This window comes from Anguilla anguilla, chromosome 12, assembly GCF_013347855.1.
Source record: "Anguilla anguilla isolate fAngAng1 chromosome 12, fAngAng1.pri, whole genome shotgun sequence".
NCBI lineage: Eukaryota > Metazoa > Chordata > Actinopteri > Anguilliformes > Anguillidae > Anguilla > Anguilla anguilla.
Window position 1 is genome coordinate 22206329 of NC_049212.1, and position 18804 is coordinate 22225132.

Below are 18804 nucleotides of genomic sequence, written 5' to 3' on the forward strand. Positions count from 1 at the left end.
GTACATGCAGTTAGAAAAACAGCCATCAGTGGCTCTCGAATGTGGTTTCGGCAGTAGTAGAGGTGTACTGGAAAGACAAGGAACATTTGTGTTGATAGAAACTTGTAAATGACAAGATGTCTGCTTGTCAAGGTGATCGTGCTCTACCCGGATCACCGAAAGCACACCACAATATGCCCTGATGGTGTCTTAGTCTGGGTAATTAAAGTCCTCCAGAACTGAACTGGGGACAAACTGTGGCTAGCCTTCATAACGACGCAGCGTGTATGCATGTGCCCTTAACAGCACTATTCACTATGAGAAGGTTGCCTTCTGTAAAACTTTGGACGCTCGCTGTAGCTTGTAATGGCCCGTCTGGCATGCGCCGGATGGCTGTGGAGCTGAGGAGTGATGCTCCAGGGAGCGTCAGGGAACTCTAGATGCACAGGAAATGCCTGACACATGAACGAGGTGGAGGGGGGGCGGGGTGGGGGGGCTGCTGACCGGCGGTTTTGTGTTGGGGGCGGGCCGTTTCTCGGGGCGACCAGATAAACCGCATGTATTTTCCGGCAGGCTGGAAAGAACAGCAGTCCGGCTGTGAGCAGGGAGGTCGTTAATCGTAATTAGTTAAGTCTGACCATTAAATGAGAAGCCTGAGGGAATTTGCGGGATACCATCGGCTGAAGACAGCTCCAAAACGTCTGGTGTATGGGGGGGAGGGGCAAGGGGGGCACCCACGCTCCTGCGTTTCACTGCTTAGGTTACATTAGGAAGGCCTCACCCAGTCATCTGGTTCTGAGCAGTCAGACTGTGTGCGCCTTGGGAAAATATGTTTACTTAGTTTTTGAGTGTATATGATTTCAAAGGGATATTTGAGGTCTATTTTAATCATTAAGTGCAATTAGGTTTCCAAAAAGGAACCACAGTGCGCTGTTCATTAGTCATTTGAGCTAATTTACTGTATGTCAGATTTGGTGTTTCACCTTCTTGCAGTGTAGGGGCTGGTTTGGTGTCTGACAAAAGTAATAAGCTACGTCTTTGGGAAAGAATTTTGCTTTACTTTGTCTTATGGTTTAAAGAAAAAGGAGTGTGGTTTGTTACTATGTAAGAGTACTGTACTGGTTGTATAGTACAGTACAGTTACACACAGTTCAGTTTTCTTTTTTCTATTAATGAAGAAGGTCATGAACACCACAGTGAAAGACACTTGACTAGAAAGTAGTGTCGTGCACCAGACCAGGAGAGCGTTCATGATCTGCTGATGTTTGGTACTCGGGGTTCCGGTTATGGAGCCTGCTGAATCTCTCAGGCCAAAACCTCCAGAACCTCAATCATGTGACCCTGACGCCTGCGATCCAGTTCAGCCAACACCGGGCCAGGACCTGATCCAAAAGCCCAGCGTCGGGCGCAGAGGTGGAAACATTGCAGTATTTAAAGCTTTTTTTTATTGCCGTCTGTTCCGTTTAATTTGTGGACGCTAATGCGAAACAAGCTCTGCAGGCTTTTATTGAGCGCGCTGGAGCCTTTGCTCGAAGCGGCAAGGTCCTGGAGCGTCTCAGCAGTCGTTTTCGGCTGAGCTCACCGCTGTAACTTTTCTTCCTGGAAACGGCTCCCCAGCAGCCTGCTCCTTTCCCTGCGCGCCGCCGTGTCGCTGGGCCGCAGTCGCTACGCCGCGCCCGAAAAGGCCCTTCCTCTCGACGCGGTCCCGTCACCGTCGCTCGTCCACCCGAGGAAACGATGAGGCTGGGGGGGGGAATGGGGACAGGAGGAGCAGTTGATGCCGTTTCCCATAACAGCTTTGTGCTCGGTTCCCGAGTATGGCTCATTTTCATGGCTCTCCCGGCGAGGGAGGCGTATAGGTTTCTCCTGGCGGGCGGAGCGGGGCAGTGGCCCCCCGGGCGCCTCCTCAGGCTCCGGGCTCCGGGCGCCAGGGTCCAGCTCCTTGGCTCCGGGCCCCAGGGTTTCTCTCAGCACAGCTGTGATTACAGTAGGCCAGTGTTTTCCCTCTCGTTTGTTCGTTTCTCTGCCACACCTACACAATGAATTATGAGTGTCTGGTGAATTGCTGGGGTTGCGTACATGCATGCATGCTTGTGTGTGTGTGTGTGTGTGTGTGTGCAATGCATGTTTGTCTGTGTGTGCATGTTCATGTTCTGCATTCTAAGTGCTTGTGTGCCTCTGTATAGGTGTGTACCTGGACATGTTTTCTGTCTTCTGGAATCTACTGCATGTTGCACACACTATATTTGGTAGGAGAAAATGACCTCTATTTGGGGATATACAGACAAAATGAAGTGAATAAATGATTTAAATATCTCGACTCCCTGTGGATTTTAAAGTTTCCCTTAACCCAAGGAAATGGGGCCAGAGGCCATCGTGATTATGCGCATAATCCTTGCCTGGAGCTGAGCATCTGCAGGCACAGCTTTTACAAGGACAAGACTGCTGTGTTTAGCAAAGGACACTGCGAGATTTCCAGTTAAAAATAACCAGACCGCCTCTCCTGTAGAGTATTGGTTTTATAGCTCTGAATGCGGCGTGCCTTCCAAGTTCTTTATGATAACCTGATACGGCTCTTGCTAATAAAATGGCAAATATGAAAAACAAGTGGAGAAGTGGGGGGAGAGAAATGAGAAGTGAGGTAATAATTGAACGGGTTCCAGGTCTTGCTATCGGTTTACATCGTCCGCAGTCGAGCAGCGACTCTGTGTAAATAAAGCGAGGCAGCGGCGCAGGATGCCAAGGGCGCGGGGGAAAGCACGGAACCTCCAGCCCGCCAAATAGTTTTTCTTAAAGGCCTAATTTTGTTTTCCACTCTGTTAGCTTAACATAAAGTAATTGGGGGCAAATTGATTTGCACTGAGGAATTTAATCTCGCGGCAGAACGAAGCCCTGCCTCCCTCGCGAGGTTACGCCGCCTCCCCTCCCGGCGTCCTCCCTCTCCAGATGACGCCGCCGCGGCGCGTTCAAGGGAAAGTGGGCGCCGCGTGCCGGGGACGTGTCGCCCGAGTGAGCGATGGTCCGCCCGTGAACAGCCCCGGCTGTGACAACCGCCAGGCCTGCCCGCCGCAGGTTGTGCGCTAGATTAATGATCAGCGTGACGCCAGGCCTACCTGCCGGCCCGGACAGGGAGTAAGGGTCAGAGTGCAGTGAACTGGGAACGCTGCGTCTGGAGTCTTGCGTGTGGACTAGCGCGGGTGCGAATGATGAGTGTCACTGCTTTGAGGCCCCATGTTGAGGATTAAGGGTTTTTCCCGGGTGCCTACAGTACACCGTGTAGCCCTCAAATTTATCTGAAGCTAAAAGGGTGCATTTTAGCGAGCATTAACAGGAAGCTTGATGCCATTTCTGTGAGTAACCTCTGTGAATGCTGCTCAGTGCCCCATGGCTATAATTGTCCAGTAAGCTACAGGTCTTTTTTTATCCCTCCAAATGAGGGAATATACATTACATGGTGTCTCGGAAACCTTACCATTGCCTGGCAACAATTACTCAAGGGTGGGATGTAGTTAGCCATTGAGCCGCTGCCAAAAAGCTAATTTAGCTTTTTTTCTTACCTAATTAATTTATATTAATGTAATTTTAAGGAACCTCCGGCATCACATTTTCCAGAGCCAGCAGATACTCTCATATATCCCCTGCAATTAAGTGTAATCAGTCCTTTATGTGCAAATATTTTAACAGCTGATGTCTGTGAATTTTCACACAGTGTGTAGGACTATAAGAAAGGAAAACAGAACAAATAATATAGTGCACTGACTCCACTGCGTGAATTCTCCTTTTGCAGTTAAAAAGTATACGATGAAGACCTACACCTATGGCTGTTTATTTCACAGATACACGATCTACATGGATTTACACATGCTGTTAGTCAGAGTGAAGTGCACTGAGCTCAGTGCCAGGCTGGAGTGGCAGCACAGAGTGTTGTATAACCCGCCATAGCACAGTGAAGGTGGGGGTGGGGGGGGTGGGGCAGGCACTGCTTTGTTTGACACGTGAAAAATGATTCTGGAGCTGGCCTTCCTGCTGGGAGAAAAACATAAGCAAGAGGAAGGAGAGGGCACTCATTAAGTTTCAGACTTGACCCCTGACCCCGAGCGCTCAGTGGGTTTAAATCACTGAGTAATGACGGGGGCATTTCTTGGCAGCTGGGGCCTGACCGGGCTAATTGGCTTTGATGTGTTCACTCCGGGACACCTTGTCCCAGGAAAGCTGCTCCTTCATCCCAGGACAGGAAGCTTGGCGCAGGCCGGAAAGACAGGGGGCCGGAGTGTGAGAGAATCCCAATTTCTAAATAAACTTTCAGAAAACTTTGCACCTCAAATAGTCTGGTTAGAGAACAATTACAGTGTTTTCTAAGTAACTTAAAATCAACCCAAAGTAGGCCAAGAGAAAGAGAGAAATCCCTTTGCTCAGGAACCTAGTGCATAGAGAATGGAATTCTCCACTCAGACAGACAGAGAGAGAGAGTGAGAGAGAGAGCTAGTGTGAATCTAACTTCAATATTTAAACCAAAAGAATTTACTGGATATGCATTTTATAAGAAACATATGTATGCGCATTAGCACCGCTAGCCATGCAGTTCATATTATTTTTATTATGTTTTTGCTAATATTCACTGTGTTATAAGGGGTAATCTTTTTTCCCTTTCTAAAAGTTTTAGTTCTAAAGCGGTCACACTCTGCTTAATCACTGAATTCTTTTTAAAGTTTTTATCTCACATCTGCCTTGGAAACACCTTCTTGCACCACACCAGTAAAGTACTGTGAAATTTAAAATTAGGAATGAGAGGAGGGGGCCTGACTCCAGGAGAGAGAGAGAGACTGAGGATCTCTCATCCCTGGAGACCTGAGGCCATTTCTTACATGTATCTTCTGTGTCTGAAGCCCTCCTGTTCACATGTTTCCTGAACCGAAGACATTACTTTGGCTTCTCGTTCAAGCCAAATTGACCTGTATCTGAAAGCCTCTTATTTCTCAGTCCCTGGCTCTGCTGCTGTTCCAGCCCGCGAAGCGTTTCCGCTTCAAAGGCTGTTTCTCCCCGGGCCCGGGTCACATTCCTCAGTGTGCATCACATTCGTTAGCCATTATCACACTAGCGCCTATTTATCACTCACAGGACAAGACAGGTAGCGCGAGCCCATCCAGAACATTCCCCAGGTGCTGGGAGTGTGCGGAGAGAGAGATATCTGCGCTCTGTGTTAAACGTTTCCAAACCGGTTTCGTTGGCGCTCACCGCTTCGGCTTGCGTAGGTTTTCCTCAGACTTTGCGTAATTACACCTGGCGGAGACCTTGGCCGGCTGAAATGATTGCTCCGTTCGGGAGCGTTTGGTACAGTCTGCGGCTACCTCTCCTTTCTCAGCACGCTAACGCGTGCTTGTCATATACATTAGCGCTATTGTCACATCTGCTGCGGCGTGTTCTTTGGCGGGCCATCCTATTTGAAAATGAAAAAGCGTTCACAGATGCGTGCCACCGTCTTAAGGGTCTTTGAAAGAGAACACAGATCTAATGGCTGTATCCCCGGCCACTGCGAGGTTCTGGGAATGAAAAGATCCGCGGGAACAGATATACACGTAACTCTGGTCAGTCCCATCCGGCAGTGGCAGGAGAGCAGAGCAGGTGCCGCGTCAGACAAAGCGAAGATGGCTGCAGTGAAACGGCCAGGTTCCCAGGTTTCCGAGGAGAGGACGTGTTCGTTTGCTCCTTTCCGCCCAAGGCGGCTGCGGCGTCCTGTGATCGATAATTGCTCACTTTAAGATATTTGGGAGGGGAGGGATGGGGGGGGCTTTGTGAGTTTTGGCCGCTTCGCGCAGCGTGTGTTCGCTCAGTGAAGCCTCTCCTCGCAGGTTCTCATCTGTTCCTCATTTCGCTGAGGCAGTTCGGCTGCTTCTGTGTCAGTGACGGCTGCGTTTGTGACCGTCGCTGTTCACTCTGAGCTGTCTGTGTGCTCTGTAACTGCCCTGAATGATGTGCATACTCTGTGTCTTAGTGCCCTGTGTCTCACAGGTTAGTAATGGAGGTTAGAGCCTGTGTGTGCACAGTGCGTACTCTGTGTCTTAGTGCCCTGTGTCTCACAGGTTAGTAATAGAGGTTAGAGCCTGTGTGTGCACAGTGCGTACTCTGTGTCTTAGTGCCCTGTGTCTCACAGGTTAGTAATGGAGGGTAGAGCCTGTGTGTGCACAGTGCGTACTCTGTGTCTTAGTGCCCTGTGTCTCACAGGTTAGTAATGGAGGTTAGAGCCTGTGTGTGCAGTGCATACAGTACACTTTAATTCTGTTGTACTGCTTTCCTAGTTTTCTTGTTTAAATTCAGACATTTTAAGGTATTGCCTTTCCTTGTTTTTGTGACAGGAGTAGAGAAAGTAGGAAAAGCGATGGATTGGAGCAGGAAAGGTCGAGGAACACATTTGGCAATACAGAGCTACAAATTAACTGAATTGTTCACAATGCATTTCTGTTGTAAGTTCACCTGCTCCATATAGTTCTCTGATTGTGCTTGGATGCCTGTCCCTCTAATATGTGTGCACACACACACATACACACATACACACGTGCACATACACACACACGCATATGCCCATGTACACACACTTATGCACAAGCCATGACTGAGACAGAGTTGCACAGGTGGACTGCATTAAGCCTGTCCTGCATGGAAAGTTCTGGTGGAATAGCACAGTTTGAGGTCTCATGGGAAACAGGGTCCTGATCTGCCGCCAGCCTCCAGTGGCTTTCCACAGTTAATTGGTGGGAAGTCATTTTATTGTGTGTCTGGGGCTCTGTGTGTGTGTGTGTGTGTGCGTGTGTGTGCACATGCGTGTGTGTGTGTGTGCATGGTTGTGAGTGTGTGATATAAACTGCCATAGGTGTAGATCTTTATAAGACATTTTCTAACTGCAAAAGAAAAAGTCATGCATTCCAGTGGAGTCAGTGCACTACAGTATTTGTTCTGTTTTCCTTTCTCACAGTCCTGCATACACGCGTGTGCCTTTTTATGGTGCCCTTTGGATTGTGAGGGGAAGATTGGGCTGAATTAGTAATATATTCCTCCTAATCTGCAGCAAACCTGACTGAGTGACGTGTTCCCACCCCGGTGCCCCCACCCTCCTCCTCTCTGCAGGGAGCGGTTGTGGAAGGTGTGGTTTTGGGTGGGAAGCGGTTTGGCTGGCGGCCTGTGCCCGCGCTGCGCTCCTTAGCTCCGGCTCACACAGACCCCTGGGGAGGCGCGGTTAAAGGTGTGCCGAGCGGGGGCGGGGGCGCATACCGAGCATTCATGCTAATTCGGCTCCTTCGCCAAACCCCCGACTAGAGAAGTCATTAATTGTATTCTCATGGGCTCGTTTGGCTCCGAAGAGGCCCTGCAATTCCGTGCCGTTTGTGTTTTCAAGCAGAGCAATTCGGGCAGTTCAGGTAATGCTCCTAGCCCAAGGGTGCAGCGTCGCTGGCCCCCCCACCCACAGCAGAAATCAAGGGGACCCCTGGCCAAGCTCTCACCACCGCTTCATACAACTGCCATAGCTACACATGTATCTGTGTTACAGATGTAACATCACCGCAAACTGTTACTGCTATAGCTGTGTTATAGATGTCACCCCATAGCAAACTGTAATGTGCTATATCTGTTTCACTGATGTCACCCAACTGCAGTTTGTAACATGCTATTTCTGTGTCACAGATGTAACACCACAGCAAACTGTAACGTGCTTAGCACCTCTAGCCGTCCACAGGACCCCATCTACATCATAACATTCTTTTTCTGTCTTTCAGTTCCTCCCCCAGTTGTATTTCTCCGTTTTGACTGAGACGGGTTGTCTTTTCGGAGGCTTATTTTGGGCCTGTGCTGCGCGGTTCTCTCGCGTGTCTCAGAAGGGGGCCCGAGCGCGGTTCGGACCTTTTTTAGCCCTGGTTTGTTATTTGAGAATGGATGTAATCCTCCACTCCGGGCCGCTGGTTCTCAGGGCCCTGTTCTAATTACAGGGTCAGAGGCTCACCGGCTCGTCAATCATTGGGTCATTAGTGCTCTTTAATGACCCCCCCCTTCCCCGCAGGAAGACCGCGCCGGGGGAAGCCAAGCGGCCTCGGGGCTCCCGAGCTGGCTTTTCCTCCTCCCTCGCTTTCCTTTCTTTCCCCCCTCAATGCATCCTCAGTTTTATTTTTTTAAAAGCCCATAAATCAGCGGTGCAGGACCAAGGCCCTAATTGCACATTGGCCGTTTTCACACCGCAGCCGATGACCCCCGGGGCGCTGTCCTATCTGAAGCGAGCCCCATCCTCGGGCCCCGCCCGGATCGTGGTCACACGTCCCCCCCCCCCCCTCATCTCCGAGGGCCCGTTTTTTATTTATTCGTTTTGATTGCGTGAACGGCTCTACTGATAGCTCCGGTGAAAATCGCTCTCTGTAAAAGAGCTCACTAGTCGTTAATTGTTAATGTTGATTTTGTTATTTTTGTTTTATTTTTGACGTGGGAAGGCTGCGATTTTGACGGAGAGGCAGTGATGCGCGTTGCTTTTGCCGCGGCTGGGCGTCGGCTTTTGCGCCCGCAGTGGCTGTATCAAGTCTCCCGCAACCCTCTGTCCCAGAATCCTCAGCACTGGAAGAACTGGTGTCTGGGTGTGTGAGGTGGGAGAGATAGGCTAGCTGTACCTGTTCGGTGAGGAGGAAGGCAGGGTGTGCGGGTAGATGCTTATCATCGATTTGGGAGGACAGGTCAGGACGCAGTGTCACCCCTACACCCTTCTCAGCTCTGCCAGGGAGAGATCAGGCGAGAGTGCGACGGCCCTGTAGAAGATGGCTGCCTGAAGATGGCTGTTATTGGCGAACAGGGACGGTGGCTGGTGCTCTTCAGAGACAGGACGAGGAGCCGTTTGCTAATAGATGGATAAGTGGCCTCTTCCTGTTTTGAATCCATGACCTCATGATTTTTATCAGCCTCTCCTGCTGGTTGTATTCTTTTCACACGAGGCCAGCTAAACCCTGCCTGACCCCACCCCCCGATACTGCCTCCAAAACGCCGGTTGCTAACTGTTTGGGTAGAGAGTAAACAATGAGCTCCGACGCAGCAGGACGGAGTTTATACATCCCTGTCGTTTTATGGGGAGGTCACTGCTGGGAGAGGACGGGGAAACCAGGCCCATGTAATGATTTTGCTGGGTGTGGCTTCGCTTTTTTAGCGCTTTACCGGCTGTCAGTTGACTTTTTTTCTTTTTCTGCGTGTTTTCTTTGTGACGGTTTTTTTTTGTGCTGCATTTTTTAAATTGTATTTCTGAGAATGCCTGAAGAGTACCCTAAATAAAAATAACCAAATACGTGCTGTGTGTAAGTCCTTTGGCAGTCTCTCCCTCTTTCTCCCCAAAGACACGTTCTCTCTCCACCTCTGACTTTCCTGCTTCTCTCTTGCTCATTCATACTCCCCCTCCTTTGTCCGGCTCCCGGTGGCTCTCCTGTCGTTATTTTATTTTCTTTCCCTCTGTACAGCTCTGTTCCTCACAGTCTCATTCTCCCTCCCCTTATACCGTAGGACTCAATGGGCCATCCTTCATGCAGCCCAGAGATATTCCAGTTGGCAGTGGCACAATGAGTTGGCCATAATCAGCTGTGTAGGTTTAGCCAAGATCATAGCTGATAGGGTTCACTGCACAAAAACAATCGGCTAACCCTTAACCCATTGAAATATTCAATTTTTTGAATGTTTTTTCAACATTCAGTCATTGTTGTAGTACCACTAGTAATCGTTACACGAGCATTCAAATGTTCAGTTAAAAATGTTTTGATCACATATTTGTGATCTTGCACCATAAAGTGTTAATGAGTGTGTAAGGAGAGGGAGGGGTGTTGGCCATATGTGTGTAAGGTAGAGTGGGTCATGTCACTGTGGAACAAAGTCCTAATGCCGCTGTGACATCATCAACAGTCACCCTTCATCCTGAGATGACTTCATCACTGCTGTGTGTCCCAGTGCAGTTATATCACACCTCCAGGGTTACTTTTACCATTTGCCTTATAAATGCCATGGCAGCTGTGATCCCAGAGTGTTTGGTTTTTTAATGTGAAATTCAGGTGCTTCACTTTTCAAGACTTTGGGATTTCAAAAAGTCTGAACTTTATGGCGGGAGCAGCGTGAAATAAATTTTTTTATAGTGCAACATGGCGTATCACTTTTTATAAATGATTGAAATGTCATCTTTTGGGGGTGGGGGGGAGGAAATGAGGGGGATGCTGAGAGCCCGATAAAAGAGAACTTTATGAGCGTTCTTGTTGGGTGAGAAGCACCTAGTTTCAAAGTTGTTTGCAGATGGTATTGCAGGGAAGTGGTTTGTAAGCCCTGACTCTTGGAAAGAATTGACAGGTTAACAAGTAGAGTAAATCAAATCCAAGCAGATCACATGGTAGAGCAGAATGGCTGTACGGTACGCATGCAATTAAAGCGCTGCCCTAGCCTGGTGCCGTAGAGCACAGATAACGTATTTGGTCTGTCCGGACTGAGGGAATGTCTCTCCCTCTTAAATTGGCACTTGGTTGCCAAACACATATTTCACTGGCTTTTTTTTCCGAGTCGGTGAAACTCAATGTTTCTTCTGTTTTATCATTAGAAACAAAACAGAGAGGTTTAAGCGATTACACGAATTACGAATGTTGTGATTTGTTAGGAACAGATGAATATGTTTACTGGAGCAAGCCCTGTCTTCGTTCTTTCTTTCCCGGACTAAGCTTAATTGTGTAAGACAGGGAGTTAAAAAACAAAACCTATATGCTGTAGCATTATTTATTGAAAGGAAGCGGAATTAGGGGTGATGTTTTCACCCCGTTCTCCCCCCTCTTTTTCCTGTGGGCTGAAAGCGCTCACCTGGGCAGGCTGCAGGCAGTGGCGCATGGGGAGGCCCAGCGCAGGTTCAGCGGGGGGGTGCGCGCAGCAGGGCTGGACGGGGAGGGGTACGTGGCCTGTCTCCTTCCAGCTGCTGCCGAGGTCCTCAACACTCCCCTTCAGTCGCAGTGACATGTGGCTTCAATATACGCTCCGCTTTAAAATGTGGACTGTATTAGACGGCCATCTGCTAAACGGCAGCACCAGTAAAATATTAACATGATTAGGACGGTTCTTACAAATGAGTTCATTTCCCCGGGTGACTGAAGTACATTAGAGACACTGTGCAGTGAACAGGCGGGCGTGTGTGGAAATAAAATGGACTCCTTTACTTCTACCTCATGTATCAATTATGAAACGGGAGGTAGAATTTTCCCCTAATGAAAAAGAGCTTGTAAAACCTCAGTGTATTGTGGTGGTGAAATCGTTTCGGAAAAAATGACCTGTTTCATAGCATTTGAGCGGCATCAGTTTTGACAGTGTTAATCTTCTCACAAGTTCAGTGTTGAGCAATGCGTGCGGTTTTGAAGCTGCTGTGTTTGTAAGAACGCGGAGCGCTCGGGGAAGTGAGGCAGGGGTTGGCACCGCCAGGCGCAGATGGACGAGCCTTCAGCAGAAACCCGGGAGATTAGGGTAAACCGCCTCGCCCTCGCCGCCCCCTCACAGCGCAGTTTGGCTGGTGTTTTCGTTTTTTGTCCGTGTGGGTGCTGGTGTGTGTGCGTGTGCTGGCATTTAGCATGTGTTGCTGGGGTGCATGAACGTTCATGGATTAAGGCTGTGCATTACTGTAACTGTCTGGGAGAGTGTTTAGAAGCTGCAACTTTATGGCCACTTGGCTAGAGTGTGTGTGTGTGTGTGTGTGTGTATAAGGGTGAGGGCATTCAATCAGTCAACCTTAATTTAGGAATGAGCTAAATGAATGATTTCTATGGAAGTTATGCTTTGTGATTTGTTCATCATGCTAAAAAATGAACAGCTGATTAAATAGGAGCGACAAGACTCCCGTGGACAAGAACTGATCTGGATGATGGTGGAAGTTAAAAGCGGGATTTATTAGCCTGAATCGTCTGTTGGCATGTCCAGTCTCATCGCCCTTGAGCTGCAAGTTTTTGTTTTTCTCCTCCCCAAAACATTTTTTTGCTCTTTTCTTGATGGAAAGAGCAGCAGTTGTGGTGTCATATTCTGCTACTAGACAAAAAAACAAACTGGTGAGCTCATTGTGTGAGCTGTTTTTGTTCAGTGTGTAAATTCCCGCTCAGAGTGTTTAATCTCAGTGGCCAGGCCTGTCTGCGCCGGCAGCCCTGCGTCAGGCTCTGGAGTTAGCCGCCCGTAGTTCAGCTTCACCAGACAGGTTGAGGTTTTGGGCCTGACCGGTCCCCACGCCGGGATCCCCCTGGCTGTTGCCTAGCGCTGTGATGGAGCGGCCGCTCGCGCCTCGCTCTGCTGACGAGCGTCACGCTCGGCGGGCTCCTGAAACCCACGCAGAAGGCGCTCAGCGTTCAGCTCTGTGGGGTAATTTGCCGTTTTTTGTTTGTTACCGGTAAACGCGTAATCGCCAGTGAGAACGGAGAGCGGCCGAGCGCGGTGAGGCGGCCTTGGCCGCGGGCCCAGACGACGGCTAGCTCCTCCCGCCACCGCACGCGTGTCCCAGAAATCCGCTCTCCGCGTGAACCCTGCCGATATCGGGCCTGACACTGGGCCGACACTGGGCCCCTGGAACAGCATCCTGCGCTCTGACACTGCCGCAGTCAGCAGACCTGTCTGAGGAATTATACATCCAGCCCCTGACACTCGCACCCGTAACAATGCCTGTAAGCGGTTACTTTCCAGCCTTAAACTGTTCACACTTACATGTCATTTATGAAAATGTGTGGTTTTCACAAAGCCCTAAAAAAGCCTCAGAATATTACTTTCTTGGTTTATCGTTGTAATTTAAGCTTGGCTTGTCCTTTTCGCTTGAATTTGACGTATTCTGACTTGAATTATTTGCGCCCGAGATGTCGGCTGCTCTTGGAGTGGCAGAAAGCTCGGGTCCTGATGCCCATTTATGGCAATGTGTAATACTTTCCACTTTTCAGGAGGGAGAAAATATGTTTAAAAGAAAAGGAGCGTTTTGAATTTCTCGGGTGCAGTAAAAATGGGGAGGGGGGCGGGGGGGGGGGGGGGGGGGGGACTTGTGACGGCTTCCTCTGTAGAGTACAGACTGGAGCAGAGAGGTCCAGCTATTTAGGAAGTGTTTACACCCAGTTAGGCAGATAAAGTTTCATATGAGTCTCTCTCTCTCTCTCTCTCTCTGTCCATCTGTCTTTCTGTCTCTCTGTCTCTCTTTTGCCACATTCATTTCTCAGCCCCCTTTTTTTCTCTCCCTCTCATTTTGACTCTGAGAGCGGTACATTTGTGAAGCACACAGCTATATGCTCTACAGTCCTCTAGTTCTGCTTCTCACAGGTGTGTGTGTATTAGACGTGTACTTGCATATTCATTTATTCAGTAAATGACATGGCCGTGGCTGCCTGGAGGTCTGGCTACTATGGCTGCAAGAGAAGACCTCGGTGGCTGAAAGGCAGATGATTTTTAAAAGCCCCCTCTTTTTGCAGATTTTATATTTTTACACGAGGTCTACCAAGCATGTTTATATGCTTTTGTAAAAGAAAAAAATTACAAAGCATTTAAAAAAAATATCTGGTGAGTCTCTCTCCCTTAGAGCTGAGCAGGCTATTTTGGGTGGGCGTGGCACATTTTCACATTCTCTGCCTCGATTGGTTATTGCTAATAACGCAACGATGCCGTGCTTAATGTTAAAATGTGCATGGGAGTGTTTATGCAAATAGTAGATCAAAGATTATTTATTGGCTGCTCTGATTGAAATCCAGAACCTACTTTAGATCAGGAGCCAAATCTAACTGGCCTGATTTGTCCAGTGATTTTTCTCTGGGAGCAAATGTGGCGAAAGGCCATGATTGACAGATTTCATATTTACCAGCTTAATTGGGGCGTGATCGACACGCACGCTTTTTTTTGGCCCTTTCCTTTATGGGTGTGTATATTGTACATACACTACATGGCCAAAAGTATGTGGACCCGTGCCCTCCAACTTCTCATCCAAAATTAAGAGCATTAATATAGAGTTGGTTCAGTCTTTGCTGCTATAATGACCTCTACTCTTCTGGGAAGGGTTTATACTAGATGTTGGAGCATTGCTGCTGGGATTTGCTTCCATTCAGCCAGAGAAGCATTGGTGAGGTCGGGCACTGATTGGGCGATTTGGCTTGGCTCACAGTTGGCTTTCTAATTGATCCCAAGGGTGTTGGATGGGGTTGAGGTCAAGGCTCTGTGCAGGCCAGTCTTCCACACAGTTCTAAAAAAAACATTTCTATATGGACCTCACTGTGTGCCTGGGGACATTGTCATGCTGAAACAGGAAATTACCTTCCCCAAACTATTAGGGAAGTACAGAATCGTCTAGAATGTGATTGTTTGCTTGTAGCATTAAGATTAGCATTCACTGCAACTAAGGGGATCTAGCCCAAACCATGAAAAACATCCCCAGACCCAGGGGTGTCCAGATAGGGGTCATGTAGTGTATCTATAGCTGCACATAGCGAAAGTGTGTGTGAGTTGTATATCTCTGCCTTTAACGGTGCAGAGGCTGAGCTGCATTGCCCTGTGGGCTGTGAGGGGAAGCAGAGACGGGCCTCCTGTTTCCCTCTCTCCCCGCTCCACTGGGAGGCTGCTCAATCAACACCTGCGTTTTACAGAGACATCGATATGACACATCCTCTCACACAAACTGTAACACATTCTGCCAGTTTTGTGAGGGAAACAGTGGTAAATGTGGATCGATGGGGTGTGATTTAGGGTCAGAGTTTCCAAACGCTCTGGAATTTTGGTTTTTATCTTTACAGATGTAGGTGTCTGTTGACTTGGCTAACAAGAGCGCCAAAGCTAAAACAGTCGTTGCCGTTGCTGTAAATTAGCCATCCGGGAGCGCGGGAGAGGGGGAGCGTAGCATGTTGGGACATCGCTGGGCAGGATTTGGAAAGCACTGTTCACAGCTGGATTTGGACAGTTATGGAAGCTGCTATTATATTAAATTCAGCTTTATCGTTAATCCTGTCTTTGACCCAGCCAAACTCAGTGACAAGATCCTGGCCTAAGCTCTTCTGCTTTATGGACTCCTCACCATAACTATTTATAAAGAGAGTGCTGCTCGGACCACCCCTACAACCATATTTAGCGGTAACCAGAGCCTCCACTGGGATTAGGGATAGGGGTGCGATCAGGGAGGACGGGGTTATTTTTACATCAGAACCCACATTTGAGTCTTTTTATAAATGGAATTTCTATAGCTTTAATGTTTTCTTTCTACACTGCTTTGTTGTAGTAGTTTTCATTTGTTTCCTTAAAACCTCATCTCTCTCTCAGACGCGCGTGCACACACACACACACACACCAAATTCAAATAAGAATGCGGTAGTCATGTAGGCATCAACAGTATGCCCCTTGATATACTTCTTAAGAGCAGCTCAGAAGTTTACCCTTTCAGAAAGAAATCCCTAAACAGGCTCACAGGCTGAAGGCACAGATCTCCCAGTTTCTGTGTTTGTCCATTTTAACGATTTCTTCCTTCCACTGTTTGGCGTTCCAGTTCCAGCCGATGTTCGTCTGGCTGTTTGTTAGCCGTATGAGCGTGCAAGTGAAAAACGGTTTGTTTTGCCAGGTTAGCTCCCACAGACCGCGGTGAGTCCTTTGCTTTTGTTTGTTGACTCTGGGTCTGGTTGTTTGGAGGGATGGCGGTGCGGTGCGCGTGAGTCACACGGTCTGGTCCGTGTCTGGGGCGGAGCCCCGTTCTCCGCTCTCCGACTTAATGCCCCATGGGTTTCCTCCTCCGGTGCCTCCGTATCGGCGAATCAGAGACAGCCTTATTAGGACTGACGTTTACGTGTATGGGGCTGGGTAATGGGGCTGTTTGTAACCGCGGTAGGTAAATAAATGTCTGCCCTGCTGGGTGCCGTTCGAGATTCAGGCGGAGCTCCAGGGCTGTCTAGACGAGGGGCCGGCCCTGGGAGAGGAGGTGGAATTCGGGGAGCGCTGCCGCGGCGGACGGGCCGTCCTGCCCCGGCGTCCTGGTTCTTATTGCTTAATTGAAAAAGCCTGACCGAGCTCCAACTCTGCTCAGTTGACAAATTCAATAACAATATCTGGCTCACGGTCTTGAGGTGGAATTATCTAGGCTAAATTGTGTGCCCTTGTTAGTGCATTAAATTGCAAATTTAATACGGTAAACCTGAATCAAATTATCCTGTCATATCCAGCAGGTCGTTTAAACAAACATCTACTCATGTTCGCTGTTGCCCCCCCCCCCCCAAACACAGCTACAGCTTTAGCAGATTTGAGATCTTTACTAGCCCAGTCTGATGTACTGAGCTACGCAGGCAATCTTCTCTGTCACTTTGTTGCCCTCCATTGATTTACATGTCGCTGGGGCCCCCTGCTTTTATCCCAACTCCAAAGTGATCATCCTGGAAGCCAGAGGACATCTTGAAAATAAAGCAGTGGGTTTGCCTCGTCTTTAAATTATCCTCTTTTCTCTGTGTGTATTTTTTTCTACTCTCTGTTCAACTCCGTCACGCTGGGGACCGGTTTGATTTAAGCTGCTGGAAGAATCTAGAAGAGAGCGGAGTTAAAGGAGCACGGTCAGCGTGCGTCGTTCCCTCCCAGGCCCGCGGTAAGGCAGGGCCTCGCTCAGAGCAGGCAGGAAAGGGTTAAAGAGGCCTGCAGCCAGGAAAGAAAAAGCCTGACGTTTTACCCAGAAGTGTGTGTGGTGTCTGCAGTCTGACTGATTTCCTCTGGTTAATCACTTCAGGGTTTTTGTTTTTCTCTTGGTGAGCGGGCCGTGTCACTGGGGATGTCCGCGGCGGTACGAGCGAGCCGCTTCCGAACGAGCGATTTCCTGAGCGGCCTCGCCGTACTTCGCTGTTTTTACTTGTCACCTTTGAGCCAATAACAGGCCGGTTTCTGTGCTGACTGGCCAATAAAACCCACCCTGGGGTGTAAACTGCAGCTGGGCTTGCTGTGGCCCTGGCCCGGTTTCCTTATACCAGGAGAGCTATGACATCACACCTGGCTAATGTGGGGACCTGGGCCCACCTTCACTATAAATCCTCAGTTTTATTGTACCTAATGAACCACGGCAGCAGCTAGCTGCGCTGTGCTCAAGTGGCTAAAATACCTCTGGGTGATTACTGTAGAAGCTCGATCTGCTCCCCTCATGTAACTATCACAACAAACTACGCAATCATAGTTCTTCTCTAGCCATTGTGTTAATTTTTCCTTAGTTTTGTTCCCCTCGTAGCAATCTTGGTTGCTATGGTTTCTCAAAGCAGGAAGTTTGTCTTCATAGTGACCAGTTTGGAACTGCTAATCCCTTGTCTATGGACATTGTTTTTTTTATGTAGTCGGGCCTTAATGGTCTATTTGGGAGGGTGGGTGAGTGCATCTGCGCGATCCGCCACCCCGTCCTTAATCATCCATTCAGACCCGCAGCCATTCAGCCCCGCAGTACGAGCAGGGGCCCGTCTCCCTGCTCGTACGCGGGGGGGGGGAAATGGCTCTTGTTGCCACGGATAATCTTCTGAGTAACACGCGGGACGGTGTGGGGCACGCCCCCCCCCCCATATCTCGTGGTGAGGGCCTGTTCAGAGCAGGCCCCGTGTCCAGGCGTCGTCCCGAGCACCCTGGGTGTGGTGCTAGCGGCGGCTCGCTAAAGCGGTCCCCCAGCCCGCGGGAGAAAGGGAGCGTTCCACGCCACTGCCCCCGAATGGGTCCGCCAGGCCTGCTCGCCCCGACAGAGGTCCCGGTTTGGCCCGAAACATCCTCAAAAAACGCTGGTGGGAAGAGCCATGAAAGGACCTCATTATTTGGCACACAAAGGGGTGTGCAGCACCCCCCTTGCCCTCTATTTGTGGGCCAGGCTAGGACAAGTGGATTCTCCCGTTGCCATGGAAGCCTCCTGGTTTCCCAGTCATCCCCAGTAGGGTTAATGAAATAGTGACGCTGAAGGAATGTTTTTATAGAACGTCCTGTTGCCGTACTCTCCCCGAAGGTGAAGGCGCAAGTTATATTTTCCAACTCACAATAAATGGAGTGCAACGGAGTCACGCTTCAAGGCCACTTAAAACATTAAACGTTTGGAAGTATCGTATTTGTACACAAGCCAAAAAACAACATGCCAAGAAGAGAATTTATGATGCTTGTTTGTTCAGCACAGACAATTTCAGGGGATTTTTTTTGGACCCTGGACATTTGGAGGGAAAGAAAAGTGCACCGTTTAGTGTAGATAATTTGGGGATCTGGCGATAGCTGCATAGCGGGAACAAATGAAGGCTATTTAGAGGGGAAAGGCGCGGACCTGGAGCTGAGGGGGAACCCCGCGGCCCCTTTGTCCTGGGTCGGACGTATCCCAGCATCCAACCTGTCACATGCTGCATTAACAGCATGCCTGATTATCTGCCACATTACCTCCCTTTGAAAATCAGGACACACACACACACACACACAGGCTCACACACACACACACACACACACGCACACACAGGCACACACACACCCGCACGCACACGCGCACACACACACACACACACATACTCTCACTCTCATACGCGCGCACACACACACACACGCGCACACATACTCATAGCGTGTGAGTGTGTGAGTTGTGACTGTGGCTTGTTTTCAGCTCTAAGGGCTCTCAACAGAAGTATTACTATTGCTTGTTCCCCCAGCGGTTTCGGAACACTCAAGCTGTCATGAGCTGTGATTGCATTCACTACCATGACAGCTTTATTAAACAAATCCCTGCTAGCGCTGTATGAAGTCCCTCTTCAGAATCACTGCCCAAGGGCCACAAACAACGACAATATTCAGTGCCTTTCTCAAAGCTTACTCTGTTCTCTGTGTAGT

General features: G+C 49.2%; 1 protein-coding gene across 2 annotated transcripts in view; it reads left to right on the top strand.

Annotated features, from left to right (window-relative positions):
* LOC118209661 (transmembrane protein 135-like) overlaps positions 1-18804 on the top strand; it is an 85231-nt gene that overhangs the window by 16022 nt on the left and 50405 nt on the right. The window lies entirely within an intron of this gene.